Source organism: Protopterus annectens, chromosome 10.part0 (genome assembly GCF_019279795.1).
Source record: "Protopterus annectens isolate FY-2018-M chromosome 10.part0, PAN1.0, whole genome shotgun sequence".
In the NCBI taxonomy this organism is placed as follows: domain Eukaryota; kingdom Metazoa; phylum Chordata; order Ceratodontiformes; family Protopteridae; genus Protopterus; species Protopterus annectens.
In genome coordinates this window covers 1,480,259,934-1,480,271,121 of record NC_056744.1, presented here as the reverse complement: position 1 = coordinate 1,480,271,121, position 11,188 = coordinate 1,480,259,934, and positions in this window count along the sequence as shown.

Genomic DNA, 11,188 nt, shown 5'->3' with positions numbered 1-11,188 from the left:
TCTCATCTCCCATCCAGTCATCAAGCTTCCTTTTGAAGAGGGCCAAGGAGGTGCTCTGCTTGACATGTATGGGCGGTCTATTCCAGAGTATGGGGAGTCAGCATGTTTTGTTCATTGTGATGACAAGTTTAGATCACTGGAGCGTGTGGCTCTGAGGGAATGGGATTTCTTTAAGTGGAGCATGTCCAACAGCTCAGGGTTTGACATGGCCTTGTATGTTAAGCAGAGATCACCTCTGAGTAGACGATATGCCACAGAGTATAGCTGGAGTTTTCTTAGATGGTCAGCATAGGGCATCTGCTTTAGGCCTGTGATTCTGTTAGTGAGGTATTTCTGCGGCCTTTCCAGCTGTTGCAGATGTCTTGTGAGGTACATACCAAATGGGGCATTGTACTCTATAATGGGTCTAATGAGGGATGAGTGCAGTGGGATAATGATCTCTTTTTTCTGAATGAAAAGCCCTTAGTGATGAGGTGTGCCACATAGAAGGATTTCCTGACTGTTGTGGCGATGTGATTATCGAAGGTGAGACCACTGTCCACCTGTGTCCCTAAGTCTCTCATCACACATTCGGTGTTTAGTGCACTGCCACCTATGTTGTAATTCATGGGTACATGTTTTTTCCCAAAGGGGATAACTGCATTTCTTGGCATTAAGCTTGAGCCCATGGCTCTGGCACCAAGCATCTGTTTCTGTAAGGCCCTTTTATAGAATATCCACATCATTTGGGGATTCAATAATGGCTCCCAGTTTGCAGTCGTCTATGAACTTGGTTAGCCAGAGTCCCTTAGTATTGGCCTGTACTTCAGAAAAGTAGATGTCAAACAAGAGCGGTCCCAGGACTGAACCCTGAGGTACTCCACTTGCCACTTGTCTGGAGCTGGATTTGGAGTCAGATATTTTTACAGTCTGGGTTCTGCCAGTAAGCCAGTTGGCAACCCATCGAGTGATGTAGGGATTTATGCCCAGCTTAGTAAGTTTATCTATGATTCCAGAGTGAGGAATGATGTAGAAGGCCTTGGCGAGGTCCAGATAGGCTATGTGAGCCACCTTACCCTTGTTCACATCTCTGGAGACTGATACGAAGAAGTCAATCAGGTTCAGGAGACAAGATCGGCCCTTCACGAACCCAAACTGGGTGGAGTCCACAGTTTAAAGGTTGCCAAGGTCTTTGTTTATAAGTTCCATGATAATGCGTTTCATGGCCTTGCAGATCAGGCTTGTCAGACTGATGGAATGGTAGTTCCCGGGATCCAAGGTTGATCTCCCCTTGTGGAGTGGGATAACTGTAGCTGTGCTCTCCTCAGTGGGCACGAAGCCTGAGGTGAAGCTATGATTAAACATGACATTTAGGTGAGGTGCCAGTTCATTTTGTAGTTCATGTAGTACACAGCCCGGGATGTCATCTGATCTCATGGATGCTGTTTTCTTAACTTTGGAGAGTGCGGTTTCTACCTGTGTGGCCATGATTACCGGAATTTGGCAATTACATATCTGGAATTTTCTATCAGTCTCTTACTGAAAACATTTCAACAGTCTTCAAACTTTACTCTGTTGTTCAGTTGTGTATGTTTCTATAGATACATGATTATTCCTTCTAGTAGAAAGTTTTTACATTATATGTTAATGAAGGCAGAAGAGGGCTCATTTGTCCATCTGCTGTTTTGATGAACTTAGCATACATCAGCTGCCCCATCTCCTCTTCACCATTTTCCCCATGTATTCCTGAAAGCTTCTGTGGGCCTAACACACACACACACACACACACACACACACACACACACACACACACACACACACACACACACACACACACACACACATGCATTAACATAGACACAGACAGACAAACACATTTACAGATAGTTAAAGTATTTTTGATTTCCTTTTCCTATTGTTTTTAATGAAATGGCACAAAGTGCATGTATGTTAAAGTAAATTCAGCTGTATATCAGGGTTGCTGTCAATGGCCACATTTCCTTTGTAGACTAGAAAGTGCTCATTTACTCCACCTGTGTAAGAACTGACTTAGTCAGTGAAAGATGTCTAATCCCATGAATCTCTGCACCAGATATACATCTTCCCATGAACGATGCCACAAGAAAGCATGAAAAACCTTCTTATAAACAAAATCAGTGCACCTAGTTGATAGGCTTGCCACCTACTTACTTTATGCATAACCCTGCATTTCTTACAATTGACGGAACCATAATTTAACACAGCCCATCTGGAGAGTTCATCAACATATTTTGGCATGGAAGCCTGGTCTTTAATAGACTTAACCATGACAGCTATGTTGGTTTCATCCACAAACTTGGCTAACCAACATGGACTGCTAATAGATCATGTAACATGAAAAAAATAGGGGCTAATAGGTAGTTATTTGGCATGCAGTCCAAAGGACAACTGAGGAACCTTACTCAATTTTTCCAAAGTACTGTCTGATATGTGATTTTCTCACATTCACAAATTAGGCAAATGGAGGCTGTGAGAATCAAACTCTGGATCACAGGAAGCAGATCATAAAAGAGGTTGTAGCATCACCTGTCCTGTGGACCACTTGCCAGTACGTCCTGTTCAGTATTCTGAGTGCCACCCATCCTTGACTTTCTACCATTCAAGCAGTTGGCTAGCCATCTGTTTGGCTAAGAGTTAATTCCTCACTTCAAATTCTAATATTATAAAGAAGTGAGGAACTGAAAGAATGGCTTTAGTCAAATTCAGGTATGTAAAACACAAAAGGCAAGTCACTATTAATATCCATTTAATATTTTCATCTGTTAAATAGACAGACTTCAGAAGAAATAACATACAACAAGGCTTATACTTTTAAAACAACTCATAGAAATCATGTGACAATCCCTACATCAGTTTATGAATAATGCATGTTGGTTTGTTACCTGTAAGTATTAAAAACAAATAAATATATACAAGTTCATACATTAAAATTAAATGCAAAACAATTAGTTAAAAGTCAGAATGAAATATACACTCTAAGGTACAAGAAATAATAATAAATACATATGTGTAGAGGCCTATAATTTCACTGTCTTTAAGTTTAGAATGTTACTTATTGAATATAATCATTCGGTTAGGCATAATGATTTATATGAGTTATTTTAAAAGTATGACTGTTGTTGCATGTTATTTGACTGAAGAAGTCATGTTACTTAATGTAAGAAAGTCCTAAAGGGAAATTAAAGGTGCCTTGCATTGCCTTTGAGTACATTTTTTTGCAGTGCTAAGTTAGTTATTGGTCATTAATTGAAATGCTGCTTTATTTATTTATTTATTTGTTTGTTTGTTTGTTTGTTTGTTTTTGTTTGTCCTTTGATAACTGGGAAAATCTGACTATGCCAGTGGCCCATTTTCAGTGGAGGCCCAGGGTAAAAAGCTCCACAACAGATACAAAAATATTTAAACAGTGGTTGAGTAATTACGTACCAAGGGGAAAGCCCCACAACAGATTAAATATTTTACAATGACTTGGGGAGAAAGGCTTCCCAAAAACACTCATAAAAACATTTTACAGTAGCTGATAAGTAATTATATACAAAAGGATAAAATCTTTACAACATATAAAAACATAAACAGATTAGAACATATTTACAGAAATATTATTAGGATAAATTGTGATAAAGAATACAACATGTACTGCAAGTAGGAAGACACACTGCAGAGGTGGATAGCCTATGTCAAGCAATCTAATGCTTAGTTATTCAAAATATTGACTATGTTTCTAATAATGTATTGCCATGAGTATTATGCTGCTAGACCAGACAGAGTAACAGAATAAAATTAGGGGAAGTAATGAACAGAAGAGAAATTAAGGACATGGAGAGAGAGTTGAATATTATTAGAAATATGTGAATGTTATTGAAGGATTTGAGAGAAGAAAATAAATAATAGTAAGTGTCTGCTGAAGAGGTAGAAGAGAATATATTAGTAGTATGGTATCATTAAAGTGAGAGCTTCTTTTGATGTTAGGCCATTGCTATTTGCTATGATATGGAGATGCCAGTGAATTTAGAGTGAGAAAGACATAGCTATAGAGAGTAGGTGGTCATTCATCTGTTTTGAGGGTTGTGCATGTACAGTTCCAGGTGTCAAATATTTTTAGATTGGTCTTGAGATTTGAAAGGTTGTTAGTATGTTTAAGGGATATAGAGCTATAGTTGCTGTACTGGCTACACAGCTGGAATAGAGAGAGGTTCCTGATGACAGGTGTGGTTTGTAGGCAGTGAGGAGTATTTTGATTCCAGATCAAAGTGGCCTAGCAGGTTTGTATGTATGCAATAGGTCTAGTAGAGCTTTACTTTGCCCTAGTTTGTATATTAATTTGTGGACTAGGCGTGGCTGTGTGTAAGTGAGTCACCTGGGTAATCAAGACAATCATGCTGTTTTAGGGCAGTGATGGGTGTTATTGCTATAGTGGCTTTTTTCAGATATATAATACCTTTTGGGATAACAGTATCAACTGCCCTGACCACATCAGTATAAAAATAAATTAAATTTGGTATACAATATGCGCCCTTTGTAAAACTGTGCTAGAAGAGATCACTAGACTGTACATATTCACTACCACAAAACACTCATCAATACTTTCTCAAAGCATTTTCCCAAAATGCGCATGACTGGTCTACAGTTTTCAACATCATTGGTTCTACCTCCTTTATGATATAGTAATATGTAAGGCTGTTTCCAAAATTCTGAAACATAACCAGTTTCCAAAGTTGGCTGAAACAAATATATTCAAGACAAATAGATGTTTTTTATGTTCCATTGGAAATAACCATTTAAACCATCGGAACTCAGGCAGTATCTTTTTTTTTTATTATTCTTAACTGCTTTTCTGATCCATTTCACTGCAAAAACTTATGTTCTTGACTTATAGTAACTTCTGCATTATTAAGGCCCTTTTCCATAGCAATAGAGAGAGTTTTAGTGAAACTGTCAATCACTGCCTCTATAGCATTGATCATTTATCCTTTTCCTTTAAGATAATGCTGATATTTTTCTTATAAGCTTTTATACTTTTTAAGACTTTCTGTTGTCGATAGTAAATTTAGCCAGACTGATCTCATATTTCACCTTTGCCTGCCTATTAATTCTCAGTTTTCTAAAGCCATGTTTATCCCTCGTATTGTTTCTATATGGTAGGTCCTTCTTCATTATAAGACATCTTCTCTTCTCTTCTGTTTTCTTCTTGTATCTGGAGAACCTACATGTGTACATATAGCAACAAGGTAGTTCCATTACTTTCATGTTCACCTGACCACATTTATTAGAAATATAGACATCACGTAGTCTCCTTAATTTGGAGTAAAAATAAAACCAATTGGTCACTAATGTTTCTCCAGTAAATTCATCAATCGAATTCAAGTTTAATGCATCAGAATTTGTTGCTTAATAATCTGCTTCACACAATTTGTTCCTTTATAAACACTGTTCATTCCTATTCATTCTATCTCCCAAAGGGAACACAAACTTAAATCCACCTGTGTTGGGATCAGAGCTCCCTAATGGAGAAGCTATCTGACCTTAAACACATTTATTTACTGAGGATAATACCATAGCAAGAATATGTAGTAAATCAAAATAGCAGGACTGAGCGAAAACAAGTGTAACACTTAAAGTTCAAAGTACTTTATTATCAATAATTAATAAGATAAGCGCTTTCACTGTGTAGCTTCATCAGATCTTACATTCATTCTAAGATTCCACATCTTATATATACACAGGTTTTAAACAATTAATCAATCAAGTAAGTTAATTGGTATGATTATTTAAAGAAGCAGGCAGACATCAAAGACCTAGCTTAATATATAAATCTAATAAAGATAAAATTATTTAAAAACAATCTCATATATGAGGTATACATAAAAACGATATATAAAAAAAGTTATATATAAAAAAGTTATATATAAAAAATGTATATCAGTTAGTACATATATATTTATAATTTAAAATAAATATTAATGTGAGAAAGTATGCTTAATGTCTAACATATAAGATTTCATATATATGTATGTATAAATTTAATATAGTGTCTTATAAATTAAAATGCTATGCCATCCTAAATTTGATAGGAAATCTATACAGAATGGATGCACAAGACGCTGTGGCCGCTGTAATTTCTGTTGTTACATAGAAAGTAAGACAGAATTTTTTCATCCTGATCAACAGAAAGTTTTTAATATAAGAGCTGAAGCTAACTGCATGACTTCTCATGTGATATACCTAGCTGTTTGTCAATTATGTTCATCCTTCTATGTTGGTAAAACAAATCGACCACTGAGGGATAGGATAAGGGAACATGTATATCACATAAGGATAGGTACACTACATAATGCTCTTGCCAAGCATGTAGCATTAAATGACGACACACATAGATTTTTGTTTAAGGTACTTGAAGTAATTACTCCCAACTCTAGAGGGGGTGACATTAAGATATATATACAGAGAGTAAGGAAACCGAATGGATAATTCTACTAAGATCAGATAAAGGACTAGGCCTCAATGATAGGGCCTCTATCAAGCCAAAATTAAGACAGCGTAGAAACATTAGATAAACCCCCTAGAAATAGGTATTCCATCTCTCTGTAAACTAATTGTCTTCTATATCACTACTATGTCATTATGTCATAGATTTGGTTACCACATGTAGTGTGTTTATTTTAATTTATAAGACACTATATTAAATTTATACATACATATATATGAAATCTTATATGTTAGACATTAAGCATACTTTCTCACATTAATATTTATTTTAAATTATAAATATATATGTACTAACTGATATACCTTTTTTATATATAACTTTTTTATATATACGTTTTTTATGTATACCTCATATATGAGATTGTTTTTAAATAATTTTATCTTTATTAGATTTATATATTAAGCTAGGTCTTTGATGTCTGCCTGCTTCTTTAAATAATCATACCAATTAACTTAATTGATTGATTAATTGTTTAAAATCTGTGTATATATAAGATGTGGAATCTTAGAATGAATGTAAGATCTGATGAAGCTACACAGCAAAAGCGCTTATCTTATTAATTATTGATAATAAAGTACTTTGAACTTTAAGTGTTACACTTGTTTTCGCTCAGTCCTGCTATTTTGATTTACTACAATTTCGATTTATACTGCTTGTACGAGCGTTTACCAGCATAGCAGCAGCCTCTATTACTTGTTTTACACATAGCAAGAATATGACTAAGTCAAGTAGGGACAGAAAAGTGTTGTTTAATAACATACAGGTTAAAAAAAAAAAAGTCTTTCAGCTTTTCCTGGTTAGGGGTCACCACACAGGAGCATTGGTCCGCTAATGATTGGCAGCGGATTTTTATGGTGTCGAGTTGACAACCCAGAGCCCAACCTTCACAGAAGGCACACACAACACTCATGCATCTACCTGCATGTCTTTAAAGTTCACTCAACCACAGGGAGGACATGCAGACTCCACACAGAAGGTACTCCAACCAAGAATCAAACTGGAGAACCTCTTGCTGTGAGACGACAACCCTAACCACTGCACCAGTGCATTGATAGGAATACACTATCCATCTTATTCCTGGATTAAAAGGTTTCCTAATAGATGTCAGGAATATTTATCAAGTTTGTACCTTTCTCGTGTAATCTAAAATCTGTTGTAAAACTTTCTATCTTATCCTTAGTGAGGGACTTTTATAAAAACCTATTTGTGAGCTTTCCATTTTCTCAAATATTAAGACAGATATGATCTCTGAGGTACAGATATTATGGGTCTATATTACCTGAATGAAAACCCGACTGAGCAAATCTCAGTTGAGCGACACATAAAGAGCGAAAACCGCTAATATCGCAAGAATGAACAGAGATCACCGTAGGCAATTCGTCCCTTTACTTCAATGTAGTGTGATCTCGGAGTTGGTATATTTAAGTAGGGGGGTGTGAGGGGTGCAGGGGGGCTTGCCCCCTGCATAAAACAGTTAGCAAGAGTTTACCTGTTTTACTTGTTAAGTTTCAAGGGTTCAAAATTAGCGGTTTTCGCTCTTTATGTGTCGCTCAACTGAGATTCGCTCAGTCGGGTTTTTGTTCAGGCAATATAGCCCCAATATTATATAAGGTCTGCTTCAAATTAAAAAAATCTCACTTACCAGAATTTTAAATGATCGAGATGATAACGCCGAACATGCATTGAAACAAACACTCACAACACTGATATTTTCACCAGGGAAAGGAGGCAGTCGGCCAGCATGGACAAAAAAACAAACCAAAGCATATCAAACGCACTCAAGTGGTGGGCTTCTCCCTCAACCTATCTAACTAAATATACTAACTCTGAGACTGCACTATAGTGAGGAAAAGGGAAAACTCCCAAATGCTGGTTGACTGCCTCCTTTCCCTGGTGGAAATATTGGTGTTGTGAGTGTTCACTTAAGTGCAAGTTCAGTGTTATCGTCTCCATCATTTAAAATTCGGGTAAGTGAAATTTCATTAATCTGAAGTAGACCCATTATATGATGATACTGACTTATTCTTTTTTATTTACCTAATCTGAAACCCTACCTTCTTTTCTGACTGCTCTGGAAAGTCATGAAAGATCTGATCATCATTAATCTACAATTCCTTCAAGAACAAATGGTTCCTCAAATACCTAGTTAGACAAACCAAACCTTCAGCAACATATAAATAAAACAAATTGGGGTGACAGAGTCACATCCTGATGTATCTCTCACCTTTGAAATAAATTTATGCTATATGTCAAGCAGTGTAACATCCTTGATAGTCATGGGGCAAGCAATGTCAGTATACCAGGTTTCTGTAAATATCCCATCATCTATGTTTCCCCACAAAAAGCTTCTAAGTCTAATGTTTTATTGTTTCCAACCATATAATCCCAGAAAAGTGTATTTTGCCAGATTCTGACATCACACTCCTTATATTATTGTTCACAAAACAGACCATCCTTCTTAGCCTCTCTCTATTGTTTGGTATAAGTAATACATCAATAAAAGTCAGCTTCACCATTTTTCTTCCTTGATGCCCTGTTATCTTCACAACATCTTTTGAAATATACTCCACATATGTTTTTTCCAATATAATTGCCCCCTCCTAATATTAATGTCTATATATTTCTGCTTTCTACCCAGTAATGCTGTAATACCTCTCTTCATGTCAGGCATATAATAACTTCTCAATGAACTAACTATAAATCGCATGTAACAACCACTTAATGAACTAAATGCAATGTATCAAACGTTGGTCCATAGTTCTTAAAGGACCACTACAGGTAAATGATGAAAAAAACATTGGTAAACTCACCAAACTAGGCATCAATTCTTACATCACTAGGTGGGTTGCAAATTGGCTCATGGACAGGACCCACAGAGTGAATGTTGTAGATTCCAAGTCAGAATGTTGAACAGTCATGAGTGGAGTCCCACAGGGCTCAGTCTTGGGCCCTCTCCTGTTTGGCATCTACTTCTCAGAAGTCCAGGCCAACACACAAGGACTTTGGCTGACCAAGTTCACTGATGACTGCAAGCTAGGAGTCATTATCAACTCCCCAAGCAATGCAGACATCCTACAAAAGGGCGTCTCTGAGACAGTGACTGGTGTCAGAACCATGACCTGAAGCTTAATGCCAAAAAATGCATTATCATCCCCTTTGGAAAAAACTCAGTTCCCATGAATTACCATGTTGATGGGAGCCCACCGAACACTGAAGGGGTCATAAGGGATTTGGGCACCCAGGTCGACAGCCACCTCACCTTTGACCACCACATTGCCACTGTGGTCAGAAAGTCCTTCTATGTGGCACATCTTATAACCAAAGGTTTCGCATCCAAGAAGAAAGAGGTCATCATCCCTCTCTAGTCATCCCTCATTAGACCAATCATCAAATATAAAGTCCCATTTGGCATGTACTTGACCAGACACCTACAACAGCTGGAGAAGTACTTACAAAAGTACCTCAGAAAAGGATCCTAGGCCTTAAACACATCCTACATGAACAGACTCAACAAACTTCAGCTCTTTTCAGTCTCTTATCGTCTACTTAGAGGTGATCTCTGCTTGACTTACAAAGCCATGTCCAACCCAGCCCTACTTGAAATGCTACACCTAAAGAAATCATTATCCCCCCACATCACATGCTTCAGAGAGCACAGCCTCATTACCACAGTTAACAGAACATATACTGGAGAGACAGGTTCATCTCCCAAAGACTGCCCATACTCTGGAATATGCTTCCCATTCATGTTAAGCAGAGCACCTTGTTCGCCCTCTTCAATAGAAATCTTGACGAGTGGATGGGTAACAAAAGGTTCACTCCAGGGATTATTCCAGTTGCCCTATTGGATAGGGGTACTGTGAACTAAAATCAGGTGGCATGGTGCCTGGGCAATTTTTTTGGGCTAGGCTTGTAAAGGCTTCAGGGCCATTAGTCTAGTGCACACCTATGAACCTATGAAAGGCTTAATCCGTCCCAAAATGCAGTCTGACAGCCCTGATTGTGAAAACAATTAGCCCTACCTTTGTTGTCAGATCAGACTTCCATTCACTTAGAATGGAAAACCTGAAAAATATTGCCAAGTGTCACTAGATCAAGTGTCACTGACTGGTCTACACTGAGTTTTACAAATGTTGTTCCTACTGATGTGCTACACATTTTCTGAAAGAAGCTTGCAAAAGTGTCAACAAATTACTGAGATTAAAAAGGACTTTTAACAAAGTGCAGAGCCGTGGTGGTACGGTGGTAGCGTTGTTACCTCACAGCAAGAGGTTCTCCTGTTTGATTCTCGGCTTGGCTTGGGAGTGCCTTCTGTGTGGAGTCTGCATGTCCTCCCCGTGGTTGGGTAGCTTTTGAAAGACATGCGTGTGTAAATGGGCATGCCTTTGTTGAAGGCTGGGAGTCGAGCTGGCACCTCGACGTTTCATAAAAAATCTACTGCCAATCATTAGCGGACCGGAGTTCTGCTGTGGTGACCCCTTACTGGAAAAAAGCCGAAAGACAAACAACAAAAGTTTTGTTACTGTCAGTTTCTGACCAAGTTACTCCTCCCATCTCCCCTCCTTCAATGAGCCTGAGTCTCACATTTCCAGCTGGGCTAGGTTCAGCTAATTAATCCTTGCATGACAACAAACATCAAACAAATCTCAGCCTGTGTGCCACTAAAACTATTCCCTAAAGACT